The sequence below is a fragment of the Manis pentadactyla genome, chromosome 2 (genome assembly GCF_030020395.1).
Source record: "Manis pentadactyla isolate mManPen7 chromosome 2, mManPen7.hap1, whole genome shotgun sequence".
NCBI classification, from domain to species: Eukaryota; Metazoa; Chordata; class Mammalia; order Pholidota; family Manidae; genus Manis; species Manis pentadactyla.
In genome coordinates, this window is record NC_080020.1 from 146,243,203 (window position 1) to 146,261,096 (window position 17,894).

At 42.7% G+C, this 17,894-nt stretch overlaps 1 pseudogene; it reads right to left on the reverse strand.

The window, feature by feature from the left end:
- The window catches only part of LOC118930166 (protein CREG2-like), a 31,702-nt pseudogene extending 20,759 nt beyond the window's left edge, over nucleotides 1-10,943 (reverse strand).
- Nucleotides 10,944-17,894: the final 6,951 nt, after the last annotated feature.

Sequence of the window (17,894 nt, forward strand, 5' to 3'; positions counted from 1 at the left end):
AAAAATAATTATTTAAAAATAATAATAATAATAATAATAATAATAATAAAGGGAGAAATGTGGTATCCACATATAAATCAAGTATAAAAATCAAATGAGTATTCATATTTGAACTGACTGTTTATAGTTCATAATGCATGAGCAAAACCGAAGGTTTCTGTGATGACTGCCCTTGTACTGTTCACCATGTAAGAACTTATTCACTATGTAAGAATTTGTTCTCCGTGTAAGAACTTGTTTGTTATGCCTCAGAAGATTGGAGACTGACGAAAATTAGGCTTGGGGTGGAGTAATGATTGTGCATTGAGCATTGACTCCCCTTTACAGAATTTTATTGTTGTTAACAACCATTTGATCAATAAATATGAGAGATGCCCTCACAAAAAAAAAAAAAGTACACACTTCCAATTAAAAAATAAATAAGTAACCGGGATGTAATGTATAGCATAAGGAATATAGTCAAAATATTGTAACAACTTGGTATGGTGATAGCTGGTACCTAGAATTATCATGTATATAAATGTTGAATCACTGTGTTGTACACCTGAAACTAATGTAATGTAATACTGTGTGTCAACTACCCTTCAATAAAAAATAATTATCTACAAAAAAATAAAAAAAATAAAAATAAAAATGGGTTAAGGCATTGAGGAGATAGCTCTTCAAAGAAGGTATACAGGCAACCATTAACCATATGAAAGATGCTCAACATCATTAGTCATTAGGGAAATGCATAGCAAGACCACAAGGCGATACTACTTCATATGCACTAGGACAGCTATAATAAAAAAGGCAGACTGTAACCAATGTGGGTGAGGATGTGGAAGAACTGCAACCCTCATACACTGCTGATGGGAATGTACAATGGTGCAGCCACTGAAGAAAACAGATAGGTCCTCAAAAAGTTAAACATGTAGTACCATATGACCCAGCAAGACCTTTCCCACGTTTATACCAAAAAGAATTGAAAAACATATCCATACAAAGACTCATACACAAATATCCACAGCAGCACTATTCATAGTAACAAAATCATGGAAGCAAATGTCCATCAACTGATGAATGGATCAATAAAAATGGATAAATAAAATGTGGTATATTTATACAATGGAAGAGTATTTGGCCATAAAAAGGAATGAAAAGTATTGACACATGATACAACATAAAGAACCCTGAAAACACCGCTAAATGAAGGAAACCAGTCACAAAAGCAACATATTGTACAATTCCATTTATAGGAAATGTCCAGAAGAGTTAAATCCACTAACACATAAGACAGATTAGTGATTGCTAGAGGCTAAGGGCCTTGTAATAAAACCCTTACCTGTATCTTAACACCCTAAAAGCTTGCTGGAAGGTGTGTATTTATGAGAATTATATCTTTATCACTAATTCATGTCACATCAGCTCAAGATGGAATCATGCCAACGGGTAAATAAATCATCTGTGAATTGGATGGAGAGAGGCAGGCGAAAGAAGCCACATACGGACAGAACTGGGATCACCTGTGGATTCATAGCACAGCTCCCCTGGGAACCATGGGGACTAACTCCATGGAGCTCAAACAAAACCAGGGAGACAGAAGTGTCTGCAACATGCTGTGAGAGCTGCCATAGAAATGAGTGGAAGACAGGAGAGAATTTTCTAACATCTGCTTATTGAGCTTTCTCTCTGCAGAGTTCTCTGACTCTTCTCAGGCAGGTCTTTTAAAAGCTACTGAGGTTAATGTTAGCTTCAGAGTTACAGGAATGTGCAGGCAAAGGAGAAAAGTTAACATGAATCTGGACAGGGAGCAATTTTTTAAGAAGATTTATATGTTGCTTTCAATGGGAAGGAACAAAATTCAGTGAAGAGAAATTAAATTGGCTTCTTTATCTGATTAGAGCTGGACCCTGTACTTTGACATGCACATCATGTCTTAGGTGGACAGACTGCAGACAGAGATACATCCTGGCTATTAGTAAGCAAGCTGCTGCAAGCACATGCCTATTCCATGTGCTCACTTGACTAAGCTCATCTAGAGATGGTTGCATGGCATGCCTTCCACACACAGTTCTGGGGGAGCAAATCCCAGAGCCTGTGCTGGGAATTAGGCCAGGCTGAGGTTTTCCGCTACCATTCAATATCATCTTTTCTTCTTACAAGAAAAGTTCCGAAGATGGAGATGGGGAGATGAATGGCAAAGGGGCACTCGTATTTCTGAATCTCTTTTATTTTCCACAGAGATGCAGTGATTAAACTCAGCACATACTAATGTAGTTGCTCGTGTCCAAGAAGCACTTATCCTATACTCCTGGCATCAAGGCAAACCAACTCCCCCACCCTCCCCTTAGCTATCTTGTTTCACCAAGGGAGTTTCTCTTCCTGTCAATGTGCTTGTAAAATTGAGGGGCTGCTCCCAGGATAGGGCAGGCCTCTAGGTCCAAGTCCATTGTCCCAAATCTCTAGTGTGAGCAATAGTTTTTTGGTGTGTTATCTTCGGTGTTGAATTGTCTCTGTACTAGGTACCCTCTAAGCAGCTCATTCTGAGGAAGCATTATTCTACACACCCACTGCGCTTCAGCCCATTCTGGTGTGGCACCTCCCTTCAGAAACTAGCTTTCTTTGCAAACCAGAATCTTAGCATCTCCTTTGGTGCCCAACTGCATGGAGGCCTCGTCAGTTAAAGGGCTCTAACAAGAGCAGCTGTCCACTGTTTGAACAGGGGGCCTTCAGCCTGGGGGAAAGGGGCTGGGACCCATGGCAATGGCCGGGGAAATCTTTCATTAAAAGCCTTTTGGGGAAGAGAGAAAAAATATTTTCGGATCCTCCTTTCTTCAGAATCAACTCAATCTATCTAGAAACCTAGCATTTGTCCAAGCTTTGGGTTGAAATTTGTTCATTTCAGGGAAAGCACACGATAAAACGCTTTTGGTTTCATATATTTCCAGACCTTCAAAAGGGAAGTTAATCTAATGCCAATGAGCAGAATGTCATTCCTCAGAAGAGCCCTCGTGGGTCCAGAGGCCTTGCTTTGCTGGCTCGCCACAAAGATCCAAAACCTAAACCCCACTGTGTTCAAGCCTGCAGGCACGCAAAGAAAACGGTTTCAGAGGAGAAGAGATGTCTCAGTGGGTTTTCTCTGTCAATCAATATTTGCTGTATTTCCATACAAGTGCGTCTCTGGTATGAACATAAATTCACTTAGTTACAGAAGCATCTGTCCGTTTCTGTGGGTGGAAGGGCAAGGGACCGCTGATTGCTAGGGAGTCTTGTAAACAGGAATCTTATTCTCGATTTGTCATCTTAACCTGAGCTAGGAAACAGACTTGTATCCTTAATTCATCTAATTAGTGAAGAAAACACTGCACCAAGGAGTAAACAGAACAATTGAATAAAACAGACTTTAACACACGAACAGTAATTAGGCAAGATGCATTTGCAGGTTTGGATGGATGTAATGTCTGACGGTGAAAAAACCACATCCTTTTCCAGGGTTCTCAGACTGTACTCTTGACTTCATTTTACAGATGGCAGGAGTCATCCTGGGCCTAGATGACAGTTCTCAGCAGGCTCTTATCAGAAACCCAGGAAATGCATGTAAGACCCACTCAATGTCTTATTTATCCTAAAGTAGTGGCAGAATCACCCTGGAGCTTCTTGAGACCATGAACCATTGTCCCCTAGCAGGTTGTCAACCTTGTGCTGCAGGAGGGGCCTGGCTGTGCAGGTCACTATGACGCGTCCTTCTCACTCTGCTGCTCCCGATGTGTGGGAGCTTGCGCCTTATGACCTTGCTTAGCAGTCCAGGTGTGCTGTTCTCACCTGTTCTGTCTTCACCACTCTTGGCGTGTCCCACCTCCTCTTAACCTCGGAGCCAGAGGCCCTTAGGTGGCCCTCAGAGGTGCCAGCTGGATAAGACACTTCATTCTACTCCAGAAACTTTTCTTGGCTACTCTGTCCCATGGAAACCACCAATCTAGCCTTTTTTCAGGACTGAAAGTCACTTTCTACTTATTATCTGCTCAGATTCGTCTTCCAAATGATCTCCTCCAGGAAAAAGGGTAGGGTAATAGCACCCAGTCCAATATGCCCTGGGGTGGGAGGCAAGACAACTGTGTCCAATCAAGTCTAGTAACTCTGCTGTGACGTTTTAGGGAAAGTTCAGGCACAAGAAGATCAGGGTGATGAAAAGTTTGGGAAAAATCCATTACAAGATGAGATGGAGTATCACAGGCTGATTCATCTAAAAATTCTTTAAGGTCCCTATAAGCCTATAAGATAGGAAGAAATATTTGCTCCTTCCATTACTGTCAAGATATCGGCCTCTCCCCACTTCAGCTGAGGAAATAACATCTGCTGTGTATTTTCTTCACCATTAAAGTTCCTGCAATTTTTGGTTATTCAATGTCATTTGCCCATATTAGTTCAGACCTAATTTCACTTTTAATACACAGGCCAGTTCATTGACCTAAGAATAATTTTTGGGAAGCATGATATGTGCCAGCACACATTTGAGGGCTACTGAGCAAAAAGCATTTCTTATGTATACCATGGAATATTATATAGCCCTGAGAAAGAAGGACATCCTGCCATTTGTGACAACATAGATGGGCCTAGAGGGCATTATGTTAAGTGAGATAAGTAAGAGAAAGACAAACACTGTGTGAGCTCCCTTATATGTGGAATCTAAAAAAGCCAAACTCATAGAAATAAAGAGTAGGATGGTGACCACCAGAGCCTGGGGGCAGGGGAATTGGGAAGGTGCTGGTTAGAGGGTACAAACCTGTGGTTACAAGATGAGTAAGTTCTAGAGATTTAATGTGTGGCATAATGATTATAGTCAACAATGCTGTATTATATATGTCAAAACTGTTTAGAGACTAGATCTTAAATGTTCTCACCATATAAGGAATGATAATTACATGACATGACAGGAGTGTTGCCTAACACTATGGTGGTAATCACATTGCAATATATAAATGAATCAAATCCACAAGTTGACCCTCAGATTTATATATTGTTATATGTCAATTATATAGCAACCAAAAGAGAGCATTTCTTAGCTACATGCCAAACACATACATCAGCCTTTGATCATGTAAGCTTTCAGCTTAAACCTCTCCACTTAATAAAACTAGGGTATAAGTCAAATATTAAGTCAATTAGCAAATGATCAGGCACTATTATCTATTCTGAGAGGGAGGCGGGTGCCCAGTTGTGGAGGGTCTCCTAGGTCATATTAAGGATTTCATTCTTTTTCCTTATGAAAGAGTTTAGGCAGGGGGGGTCTCAGAATCTAATTTGGGTTTGAAAGATTACCAGCTGCTGGATTGAGGATGAATTCAAGGTGTTGGAGAGTGGACTAGGGAGACCACTTGTTCTCAGAATAGATATTAATTGAATATGTGGAAGTATACACACACACACATATATAACTATCAGACTATAAACTACCTATTAAATACGTGCACATTATACATGCAGTTGTCTTGTACCCCAAAGGAGCTCTAGCAGCACAGAGGGCCAGCTCAGCCTGCCCTCGTGGTACAGTCAGACTTACCTTCTTCCCACCCTCAGGCAGGAATTGTGTTTGGCCCTTGTGGTGGACAGCTTCCTTCTCGGGCTGTGTCCTTCTGGTGGGTAAGCTGCTCACTAGCCTGTCCCACTCCAAACCCTGCAGGGATCAGGCTAACCCTGATGAGGGCACAAGCGGACTAGTAGCTGAAGTGCCCGTGGCCACACGGGAAACAGCTGGGAAGGCACCCCCTTTGCTTCTCTCCAGCATCAGCGGCAACGCAGCTTCTCCCTGTCTGACCTTGGTTTATGGTGCAGTTTCTGAGGGCTCCTCTGCCCTGACCTGGCCTGCGAGGCCCACAGGAGCCTGGGAAGCATCAGCAGAAAGCACTAGTTCTGGCTCTGTCTTCCCAAGTAGGATGAAACAGGGCAAATCCACACCTTCCCAATTTGCATAGACCAGCAGAGGAATTAAAGCACACACAATCCACCAAATGTGACAGTAAAATGCTGTCACAGGTTTTCGATTTGCGAGGATACCTGCTTCATAGAATGAAGGCAATTTTCATTTTCCTGAGTATGTGTTGCCTTCCAAAGGTGAAAGAAGCAGATGGCCTTGTTTGTCATCATCATCATGAAACATGGGCATTTTTCTGAGTCCCCCTGCTCTGCAGACCATGCTTTGAAGTGCTTGACAATATGCCCTGGTCTCTCTGCCCATCTCTCCAGGGCTCAGCTTGTTGTTGCCTGGCCAGGCTGTCCTTGAACTTCACACAGGTGCTTGTCCAGGTGGTTCTTAGCCACAGGCATTTCCATCTGATGCCTTGCTGGGCTCCGATGGCCCAAGGAGCTCCTGCCTGGCTTGTTCAGGGCTCTGGTGTTTGCCTATCTTTGACAAGTCTCTGTGCTCAACATTACCAAGATTCTGGAGGCAAAACTTAAAATGTAATGCTGAACCTGACACAGATGAATCACCTGGGCTTAAGCTGCTCCTGGGAACTAGTAACCCGTGGGGAGGAAACAAGCCCCGTCACCTTTAGCTACCTTCAGCGACTGGTAATCTTTGTGCTTTGATGCTTACTAAGGCTAACTTTAATTTTGTAGGTATTTAAGTTATATTTTAATGCTTTGGAAGTTTAAACACGTGAGGGAGAGCAGTTCTGAGCGGCAGAGTCTCACGTGAGGAGTTGGACATGGGTGTACCAGTGGGCAGTGGCCCATTCCTCCTCTTCCAGGTGTGCCTCTACAGGTGTGCCAAGATACCCATGCTCTCAGCCCTGGGGTGGCGTGTGGGGCCTGGGGTCACCTTTGGCCAAAATCTGCCTCATCAACTCACCCTGGTACGCTGCCCAGAGAGTTGCACCTCCTCCATGTGGCCTGCCATGAAGACAGGTCACACACAGGGCTCCAGACTGAGCAGGTAAGCATGGCCAGTTCCCATGATCAGGACCTCCCCATGCCCCTAGCCAAGTGATGACCCTCTAAGCTGGATTTCCCATCCCTCCCTCCGAGCTTTCAGCTCCTGCTGGCATCTGCCTGGGACCTTCCAGTAGGCAATTCCCTCCACATGCTGAGTGCTGAGCAGCTTGGATCACTGCCCACCATTCTGTCTGTGTCTCCAAGAACAGGTGTGCTCTGAGTTCTGGGATCCACATGCTTCGGCACAACAACTGCTTTTCAGATGCTAGAATTCGGAACACCTCAGACGTTTAGAAAGGTAACTTGGGAACATGTTTCTAGTAACAGCAAGCTTGACTGGCCCAGACTATTCCATGAAAAAGGAAACATTCCTTTTCCTGGCTTCTTGCCATACCTGATAGGGAACTGGGTCAGCTGGACTGTCTCCAGCCCAGTGGAACCTCTCACTGTCAGCATCCTAAGGGTAACTAACAGAATCTTACCCAGGTTGCATTTACAGCAAATTCTTGCTTTGATTATCACCACACCACCCCTCCAAAATACCAATAAATTTGTTTGCTTAATATGTTTTTAATGCTTTGTATAAAGAACAATATAAGTTTGGAACCAGGATAAATCTTAGCCAAGTTCCTAAAGCACCACTGAGTGAATTGAGCCAGTCCCTGGGGGTTAGGGACTCACCCCAAGCCACCTATGCATTTGCTGTTCCCCGGGAGGTGTCCCTCTCATGCAGCCCCACACAAGCTTGGCGCAAACATCTCCCTGGCAGGATTTGTAAATTCAAGCTTTATATTTTAAATTCAGACAAAAGTGATGGATCAATGTCCCATTTGTGTTTAAGTATCTTTTCTTTAGAGAGTTTTTGCGACAGTGTATTCAAGGATTCTGGATCTTTACTGCAAACATCTCTGTAGGGGTGGGGGAAGAAATCAATTTGAAAAACAAACTGCTGGCTCTTCCTTCACCAGCCTCCACTCCACCCCCGTCCTTTCCCATAACAGGAACTGCGATTTGTCCACCCCATATTGTACAAGACACTACAAATATTTCCCTCTCCCAGTAACCATATGAGGTAGCAATTATTAATCCCATTTTACAGATGAGGAAACTGAGGCTCTCAATGGTTAAGTAACTTTCCCCAAATCACAGAGCTTTGTGAATGGTGGAATTCTGTCTATCTGTTTCCACTTCAGGTTGGTGAAGACGTCCCTTTGCACCTCAGCACCCTGTTAAAGTCACAGGCCCAGGGATCCCCCATCCCATCGCCTCTCTGCTTTACACAGAGGACCTAAGTGGGTCACACCAAACCCTTGCCTACCTGCAGAACTCTCCTTCCGATTCTGGCAGCAGGAGTGAGGCCATGGGGTTCTTCATGAGGTCAGCCACTGCAGGGTCTTTGGGTGTGACGTAGAAGAAAGGAATCCCCGTGTTGTTGTTCAAGGGGCCATCACTAATGGGCAGGCAGTTCCCAAATGGCAGCCTGGGGATCTAACAAACAACAAAAAGGCTTTTTCAATACTGTGGATTGACCTGAGCTGCAGCTGAGCTTGTGTTTCTGGCCAGGAAATACAGAAATGAAGGAAGCATGGCGTTACCATGGTTTTGAGAGGTAGTAAATCAAGGCACAGTGGTCCCCAACTGACCCCATTCATCCATGGTTGGCTCTGGAATTTCTATAGAGGAACTTAGCAGTGGCATTTTACTTGGAAGGGATGGTTGGGGAATTACTCTTGAAGCTGCATTTACACAGAAAACATCCATTTTGTTAAATTTAACATTATTTTGGCGAGAGATGCTAAAATATTTCCTACACACTGCTTCTGGGAGTCCTTCTGCCTTTACTGACTCTCCCAGGTTTTTAGAAACCTTGGGAATAGACTTTAAGTCTTAAACATCTTCATGGTCTTGGGATTCCAGAAACTTTCTATTACTGTTTCTTTTAGAGCCACACTACTTTCTCAATCATTAGTCACATTTTTAATTGCAATCAATATTTCATTATATATAATTCAGAAACTTATGGGAAACTGGCTTTTTTACCCTCTTTTAGCTTAAAGGAAGTCATAGAGACATGCTATACTAATTTTTGCTCATGATTATCTGGAAGAGCAGACGGAATTCTCAGACATTTACACAAATATTTCTTGGGTTTTCCCAAGCCCTGCTGGGTCCAGCCCCAGCCTCTATGAGCTTTACCCTTCACACTTTCTGCATTATTAATGAACTCAGAACTCTGCGTGTCTTTTAAGTATTGCATGACAATGGTGTGTAGAATGGTAATAAGGGAAGGCTTTAATCTTTTAAGAAAACACGATGCTAAGGGGTACTCCAAAAGGCAATATAAGTTCAGTTGCAGATTGTCAGCTTGTCATAAATGGCCCCGAGTCATGCTCTGCACACATGATGTGCATGTGATAAATGTTCTCTGAATTTATTGAATTTGGATTGTTAATATTGGAAGGGAGAACTCCTGACAGAGAGATATTAAAAGTCAAAATATCTTTAGTACACTAGCACTAGACTTTCAATTGCTTGGGATGACCTGTGTTTTATGCCAAGATTGGCCTCATATTTAAGCTTCACATCTTAAGATGTGTCTTAGGAAGATAATATATAACTGAGAAACCATTTGGATGCTGTGAAAGAGGTTAAGATCATTGCCATAATCAGAGTAAAGTTGTCATGTAGATCTTTTTTAAGCAAAAAAAAAAAGAAGACCTTCAGAACTACCTAGTCAACCGTTTAATTTCATAGTTGAGGAAAACAAGTGGAGAACCCAGTGAGGGCCAGTCTTGGAGCCACTGAGACTCACAACTGGGGTGTGAAGCTGCCCCCTGGCCAATGACCTATACATTCCATAAAATATTATAATTATTTTGCATGAATTAAAGAAATTCAAATGATTGCCTTGTAACAAAACTCTCACATTCATCTTAACAGCCTTAAAGTCTCGCTAGTGTGCATATACTTATGGATGTTCCATCCTCCCAATTACTTATGTCATTTCGGCTTAAGGTGGAATCATGTCTAACAGGTGTGAAACATTTGTGAACTGAACAATAAAAACTGCAGCTGGTAACAGCTCGTTCCACACTTTGCACAGTAAGCCTCTTTTGCAGAAAAACTCCTGAGTTCCATTTTCTTAAATGTAGATTTCCACCAAAGTCCCGGCGGCATCTTTCTCCGGTCCTGGCCTGAACTCAGCGTCAATAGGTGCCCGGGAAGTTCCGGTCTCTGGGCAGTGGGGGGGCCGGAAGGGGCTGCTCGCACCCACTCTATGATGCCAAAGGTGGCTTGGGCTTTGGTCCAGATCTCTGGAAAGGCGCAGGTTATCCGAACGTCCCTTTGATCATCTGAAGACTGCACTCCGGTACTCATGTATCTACCTGTCAGGAAGCCTGGTTGTCAGCCCCCACGCTCCAACACTTTGCCAGCTAACCCAGGCACAATCTGGCTCCGTTATTACCTGGTGTCCACAGCCCAATCCAGCCCACCGCGCACGTCTGTGAGACCTGGATCCGAGTACGAGTGGGTGGTCGCTAGCCTCTCCCTGTCCTCGGGGCGCGTCAGGCCACCGCGAGGCCACCGCCAGGCGTGCACCTGCGCCCGGCTCCCAGATGGGGCGCTTACCTTCTCGTGGACGGACATGGAGGCCAAACAGCCCCAGGCGCTGGCGTGGGCCAGGAAGCGGGCGGTGCCGGGGCGCAGCCTCGGGCCGCTCTCGCACGGGTGGGAGAACATCCCGGCGGCGTGGGACGCGGCCTGGCGCGGGCAGCGCCCGCTGGGGGCGGCAGGTGCGCGGCCTCCTTGTGCGCCGAGGCCGGGAAGCTCTGCTGCCAGATGCCGCCCGCGTCCTCCAGCAGCGCGGGCAGCGCCCCCTCGGCAGAGGCGCTGTCCAGGTCCTCGTCCACCTCGTTGGTGACGGCCCAGGACACGGACCTCACGATCACGTAGCACGCGGCCGGGGATAGCAGCCAGGAGAGGCGGGCCCCGGGTCGCGGCGGCCGCCGGCCACGGCGCACAAGCATCTTGCAGGCGGCTCGCGCGGCCCCGGGGACTACCAGCCGAGCGCGGCGGCCGATGAGGCGGCAGCGCCCCCCTGCGGCCGACGCTTAGAAGGGCCCACGTTTCCGACCGCTTGGGTGCTGTCCCTATCCCGGGGACGTCCTGGCAGCGCACGCCGCGAGAAGCCGAGGCTCCTGAAAGACCCGGTTCTACTCAAACGCGGCACGTCCTGCAGCCGCTGTGTGTACAGTCCTCACCGCCGTGTGTCAGGTCCTGGTGGGCTTGTGTCCAGATGGTGGGGCAGGTTCTGCCGCCGTAAGGTGGGCGTTCAGATCCCGGCTCAATATGTGCCTCCACTCACCAGCTATGTGACCCCACCAAATTACTTAACCTCTCTGTGTGCCAGTACCTTCATTGGGAAACGAAGAAAACAGTGTCTAACTCATAGGAGTGGTGGATGGGAGGACTGAATTAGTTAATATTTGGAGAAGCTTAGAACAGCGCATGGCATGGAGTAAGACAAAGCCTTCTATTTTGATAACAGACAAAGGTGGGATTATTAATCATTATTTTAGAGGAGGAAACTGAGGAAATGGTGAAGATAAGGTTAGCACCAGGTCCGTCTGATGGCAAAGCCCATTCTCTTGCTCTGTAAAGACAGGGAGCGTCTTACACTTTGCTAGGACAGGAGGACATTGCAGCCATTTCATCTGAAAGTAGAATTAAGTTTTTATGTATAAACTCTTGTAAACAGGGAATATGGCCCCAGGATGCAGCGGCAGAGAATTGTGAGAATGTACTTCAGTTTTAAAGCATTCTTTTATTGATGGGAGTTTGGGTTGTTTCCAATAGTAGAGTTTTATAGCTATCAACATAATTTAGGTTACTTACACATTTAAACTTCTGCATATGGTATCCATAGCTGGCCTACTAGACTAGGGGACATTTTAGGCACCATATTTTCTACCTAGAAAGTAACAGTCCTGCTTCAGATCAGTTATGGATGAAAGTAAAGTGAACTAGCCCAAAGATTTTTAAAGATATTTTAGCAAATGTTAACTTTTGCAGTAACCAGAGGATCCATTGGTACCCCCACTCCACCCACCTCCTCCCTTGCCTTCCAGTCAAAGCCATTTTTCCTAAGAAAATCTACTTCATCTCAACGCACTCCTAGCCGGCCTCCATCCCACCCCAACCGCCTTTCCAGGATGAGCTCTCTCTAGCCTTTTTCTTACTGGAGCCCCCTGCAGCCTTCAACGTAGCGGCCCCCTCCAGGATTCTTGCCTTACTATCTACACGCTTTCTATCTTCCGCAATGGTCCCTGTGCGAGAAAGCTGGAGAACTGAAACCAGATTCCACAATAGCAACAGAGGATATCTGAGGGGATATGCTAAGCACCCACCTGTAGCTCTGCCTGTACCTCAGCAGGTGACAAATATTAAGCAGTATAAATTGCCAGGGGGGCACAAGAAAATTGGAGGAACTCTACAAGAGTTGGAGAGGGTGGGCATCATAAAGCCCACTCATAGTCCTTTTAATTCCCCAGTGTGGCCAGTGAGAAAGCCAGACAGCTCCTGGCGTATGACTGTAGACTACAGGGAACTGAATAAAGCCACACCCCCTTTGCATGCTGCAGTCCCCTCTATAGCAGACGTTCTGGACACCCTCAGCCATGAACTGGGAACGTATCATTATGTAGTGGACCTTGCTAATGCTTTCTTCTCTGTTGACATAGCGGAGGAAAGTCAGGAACAGTTTGCCTTCATGTGGGAAGGCCAGCAGTGGACATTCACTGTCCTTCCACAGGGATACCTCCACAGTCCCACCATTTGTGAAGTTACCAATTTCTTACCTTTTAATAATGCTGTATTTCAGCTTTGGTCCTCCAACTTATATTTAGCCTTAGGTTTTTAGGATTGGCACCCACTAGGAACCAAAGATTTTAAGTAACAAACCTGAACCTCTTTTTTTCCCCCATTTGCTTATTTAACTTTATAAATTTCTCAGAAAATAAAGAATAAAAATGAAGCGTATGTATTAGACAGAAGTCACCTGTGTTTCCCTTCATATCAGTTTGAAGAAGCTCTTTGTGTATTACAAATATCATTTCATATTTTTCAGGTATCCTATATATTTAAATTTTTTATTTTACTATTCTTATTAATTCACAGAAATTTACATCTTATTTTGCATATTTTCAAGAAAAACTGCAATAATAAAATAATCAATCTTCCCATGTTTTCTTCCGTCTGCTACTTCTATAGCTTTTCTTCTTCCTTCCTAATTACAACCCTTTAGTAGAATTCGTGCCTCAAATCGAAAATTACTGAGTATCATAATTCTTCCAAGTGGTAAAGATACCTCAAGACAAATGCTGGGCATAGAAGCCACAGGGCATAAATCTGCAAAGAAGTAAAAAGCTAACCTTTTCAAAGAATACTGCTTCTCTCTCACTTACCAACTTTACATTTCCCTGTATGGCCCCAGAAGATGACTGGTTAGCCAGAAACGGGTAAGATTCCTCAAGGGAGGAACAACCTAAGACAGGCACAGTCGCAGGGGGGCCATCAGGTGAGAAACTGGGGATCAACAGAGGTGAGGCTTAGAACCTCACCCCCCGTTTTGAGAGAAATCTTCTGCATCCGTGAATGTTTTGTTGCCTTTGTCTAGCTTGGATTAATACTTAGTCTATAGGCACAGACTTGATCATCTACATTTGCCCTCTTAAAGCACTAAATTATGTTTTCTACCTTTATCTTGCATCTACCTACCACTTCAGCGTTTTATTTAAAATAATAATAATAATAAGGGAGAAATGTGGGATTCACATATAAATCAAGTATAAAAATCAAACGAATAATCATATCTGACTCGATTGTTTATAGTTCATGATGCGTGATCAAAACCGAAAGTCTCTGTGATATGACTGCCCTTGCACTTTTCACCAGGTAAGAACTTGTTCATTATGCTTCAGAAGATTGGAGACTGTTGAGAATTAGGCATGGGGTTGATTAATGATTGTGCATTGAGTCCCCTATACAGAATTTTATTGTTGTTAACAACCTTTTGATCAATAAATATGAGAGATGCCCTCTCAAAAAGAAAAATATGATACCAGGAGAAAAAACACTGTTGATGATAAAAGCCTTTCAAATTCTAATCCTTTTATCTATTTTCACCATAGTAGGTTTTGAAGAAATTATTTGATTTTTATCAAATATGTTGCTGAAGGTAAGAAGATAATACAGTAAGACCAGTATTGGTTTGTAGAAGTTTTCAAGTAGGCTTATGTTCTGTGATCTTTGCTGTATTTGTAAAAATCTGGTATATGGGTAGAGAAAAATGTTTTGAAAGAACAGTAAAATGACTCATTATAGCAATTTTATATCCTGATGTGGAAAAGGCCGTTTTGCCCTATTATAGGGATGTTGTCAGTGGAATCTGAGAACTCTTCAGTGAAGTAGTGTGATAAAATACACTGACAGTCTTGTAAATATCCAATTATGTCTCCTAGGCCTTTGTTAAAGGTTCCCACGTCTCAACGGACTCCTGAATATAACAAACCCTATACCTTATCAGTGGATGTGAAGAGGGAGATTCCTCCTGATGCCCAAAGACAGGAGAGCCTGAAAGGGACCCTTGTGCACCCAGGCCCACCGGGGCAGCCAGAAGGGTACCTGCAGGAGCTGAGATGATTACTAGTGAAGTAGGGAGAGCATGTTTATTGAGTGCTGGGCATTGTGCAAGTCATCATTTAGAATTGTTACATTATTTCTATGGAGATACCTTGCATGAAGGACTTTACAGTGTATTTTATAAGAAAGGCTTATGATTTCTTGGGTAACTAAAATTTTTGTTCCTTTTTGTATTTACTAATTTGATATTGATGTCATTTAAGGTCTCCTTCAACGCTTGGACACTCCAGATACCCCTGGAGCCAAAGTCCAAGCCCCCAGACTAGTCGGCCACAGGAGCCAAGCACCCGCAGCAGGGCTTCCACTGCGATGCAGCGTTTCAGGCCGAATCCAGCAGAGGTTGTGGACCTCACTGCTGACGATGATGACGATGGTAAGCTGGAGTAGCAGCAGTGCACAACTATGAGGAGAATTTGATAAAATGAAATATCTTAATATTTTACAAACTCCTACTCTTGCTTACTGGTAGTATATTATTAGACTACAAGGAAGTTGTCAAATATCCTAATCTCATTTTTTAATTGATACCATAAATTGATACATAAACTGAGGTTTGCAAATTGTGCCTAAAATGCTTTCTGGTTTTTGTTTCATTACGTGGCCATTATCTTCTTGGACAAAAAATATTTTGACAAGGCGTAGTTTAATCAATCCTCATACTTCCCTGTTAATTTTATTTGTAATATTATTGTCATACTTTAACTTTGCTATAAAGAACTAAAATGGCATTTTTTAAGTACAGACAACAGAAAGCCAGTATGACTGACTTAAATGGTAAATATTGTTTTTTTGAAATAACTAATTTATTTTTTTAAAGTTATCATTGATACACACTCTTACAAAGGTTCCACAAAACAATGTGGTTATTACATTCACCCTTATTATCGAGTCCCCTCCCATACCCCATTGCAGTCACTGTCCATCAGTGTAGTAAGATGCCACAGAGTCCGTATTTGTCTTCTCTGAGCTGCACTGTCTTCCCTGTGACCCCATACACACCAAGTGCACTAATCATGATTCCCTAAAATCCCCTTCTTCCTTCCTCCCCACCCGCCCTCCCACACCCCTTCCCTTTGGTAACCACTAGTCCCTTCTTGGATTCTCTCAGTCTGCTGCTATTTTGTTCCTTCAGTTTTGCTTCATTGTTATACTCCAGAAATGAGAGAAATCATTTGCTTTGTCTTTCTCTGGCTGACTTATTTCACTAAGCATAATACCCTCTAGTTCCATCCATGTTGTTGTAAATGGTAGGACTGATTTCTTTCTTATGGCTGAGTAGTATTCCATTGTGTATATGTACCACATCTTCTGTATCCGTTCATCTACTGATGGACACTTAGGTTGTTTCCACATCTTGGCTATTGTAAATAGTGCTGCAATAAACATAGGGGTGCGTATGTCTGAGAAGTTGTTTTCTTTGGGTAAATTCCATTGTGAGTATATACCATATTTTAAAACATCATTTATCCATTGAAGGGTATTTGGGTTGCTCTGAGCTCTTGGCCAAGAGCATGGGTGTGGAAATATCTCTATAAGACAAAAAAAAAAGTGAAATTTAAAGTAGAAAGTTACACCTCAGAAAAGCTATGTAAAAAAAAAGAATCATCCTGACACATTCTACATCGGAGGAGATGAATAGATGGCTTCCAAATGTAATCTAAAACATGTAAGAATATTTAAGGGGAGGTACCAAAACCTAATGAGGGAAAATAAAGGGTTTTCAGTAAGTGGTTTGGTGATAGCCAGTTAACCATGGAGGGACAAGACTGGATTCTATTTATAATCTTATCTGATACCATAAAACAAAAATTAGTTCTAGATGAAGTAAATAATTGAGGAAACATACTGAACCAAACATAATATGTATCCATCGTCCAAATAAGGAAACACTCTCCAAACTTACAATGATTTGGAAAAGAATACATCCCCCAGATATTACAGATTTCATAGCATAAAACTGAAAGGCTCTTGTGTATTTCTTAGAAGAATTACATCTCATTTTGTAAAAAATAACTTTGGAGAAAATACAGAACAAATGTTAATATCTTTATTTTAGAACTAAAGGGTAAATATCTTAAAGAATATGAATGTATACGATCTTAACACCTTTAGAAATTGCAGGATTGATATCAGTATACAGGTTCATACAAATTCTTATGGAAACAACTTTGTAAACAAAAATCATACAAGATGAAATATGTGAAGAAGTACAGATTAAGAGAGTAAGTATTGCTTTCACTATGTGCGTTGAGCTCTGTTTTTTAGAAATTTTCATTTAGACAGATAGGATTTTTATGTTTGTAATGAATTTCATAGCCTTCAAAGTGAGTAAAACATTTTGTCTATCAATTAGTTGACAAGCAGACACTTTAAAAGTTTTTTCCTTTTGTTTCTAGGACATATCGCTGAAATCAAGGAAGATGTGGTTTCAGAAGCGTCCTCCACTCCCCAGGTCACTGCCTATGCAGAAATTGTTGTTACCTTGACCGACAGTGACTATGCAGAAACTGATGTCACCTTGAGTGACAGTGAAGTGGACACTGTGACCGATGGAGAAAGCAATCAGTAAGACTGAAAGAATTTAACATTTGAACTTTTAAATGTAAACTTAAACATCTTTATGCTGCAGAAATTTCCTTTATTTTATTTTATTGAGATCTAGTTTGTGTATTTATAAACCAGATAAGCAACTTTAGTGGTTTTCAAACCAGGTTACTGTAGACTCCCCCGGAAAGATTATAAAATAAAGATACATTGTTGCCTGGATTGTATTCCCCACCAGTTGTGCCAGAATCTTAGGGGTCACTATTTTTAAAAAGAGTGTACAGTCAGAGTTAAGAGTCTTTGCTCTAGATAAATGGTAATTTTACTTAGTGTTTTAGAAAATTCAATTTGCTTTCTGATTAAGGGAATTCATGAGCTCCTTTGAAGTTTAGATGTTCATAATGCATGAATATGGGGTATGGGCTAAAATTAAAAGTGAAGAAAACTTTAAAGGAGTATTGATGCTGAAGTATTACTTTTTGTTCTGATTTGTTTCATCCCAAGATCACAGTGCTACCAGGGTAGTCTGTGCTATTATGTTAGGGCAGCATAGCATAAAACATTTTTTTGCCCTTCACTGAGTAATTTCATCGAACCCCTGTGCCAAAAAAAATGAATGAAAACCTCATTTGCTTTGATAAATAACTGGAAATGACATTGCCCTTTGGGAATCATTTTGACACCCCCGTCAAGAAACTAAACTAAACCCTAACACTGCATTCATCTTGTGCTTT